Below are 1,059 nucleotides of genomic sequence, written 5' to 3'. Positions count from 1 at the left end.
CCCCCCCCCCCCCCCCCCCCCCCGGGGGGGGGGCGGAATGGAGGCGGCGCAGGGGAGGGACCGAACACCAGCCGGGCCCGGTGCCGGGTGCCTGAATGCAGCGAGGCAATTTGTGGCCGCCCCGCCGAAGGACGCCGAAACGAGGGCGCCCGTGCGAAGGGGGGGATCCGCCGGGCAGGCTCGCGAGGTCCGGGCGAGTGGGGGGGGGGGGGGCCGCGGCGCAGGGTTGGGTGCATTGTGCGGGCGGGCGGCGCCCCTCTTCCCCGGGCTTGGGGGCTGGCCGGGGGGCGGGTGGCCCACCGCCGCGGGCAAACGGAATACACCGCCGCGCATGCGTGACTGGTTGTCGGGCGGCGCGGTTTCGCCGGGCGCCGTGCCCCGCGCCGGGGCGGGCCTCCAAAAAGTCGGGACGATTCGGCGGGGAGGGGGGCGGCATAAACCGGCGAAGAGCCCGACATCCAGATTGGTGAATGGGCGCCCCAAATTGGTGTGGGAATTGCCGGCCGGCCGGCATCGTGTTCGGAAGCGGCGGCCCATCGGCCGGGAGCCGCACGTTCCATGCGGGGAGGACGCCGCGCGGGCCGGCGCCAGCCAACAAGCGTGCGGCGCACATGCGCCGGTGTTGAGAAGTGGCCAACGGGGCCCCCGGGGCCGGGGCCCGGGCCGGGGGGCGGGGGGCGGGGGCAACCGCGGCCACCAACGCCGACAACCGAGCACCCATCCATCCGCTATCCGGGGGGGGGGGGGCGCGGATTGCATGCGCATGTTGGATGCGCACAACACGCGTGGGCACACACACACCCATGGTGCTCTCCAACTCCCCCGAATCAGGGCCGCCGGACGGAGGGGAGTTCCATTGAAATGGCGAGCCGGGGGGGGGGGAGGCAGGGGGGGCGCGCGAATGGGATCCATGACTGTGCTCCGGGGGGCGAGCGAGAAGAAAACCACCTAATAATGAGCGCACGGCCGCGAAAGCCGGCCAATATGGCCCGGCTCCCGGCGTCTCGGCATGCGCGTTCCCTCCTGCTGACCAACCGCCGAGCAGGTGGTGGGAGAGGC

Source organism: Fonticula alba (assembly GCF_000388065.1).
Source record: "Fonticula alba strain ATCC 38817 unplaced genomic scaffold supercont2.6, whole genome shotgun sequence".
Classification (NCBI taxonomy): domain Eukaryota; order Rotosphaerida; family Fonticulaceae; genus Fonticula; species Fonticula alba.
The sequence above is the reverse complement of the archived record's forward strand: the minus strand, read 5'-3'. Positions refer to the sequence as shown.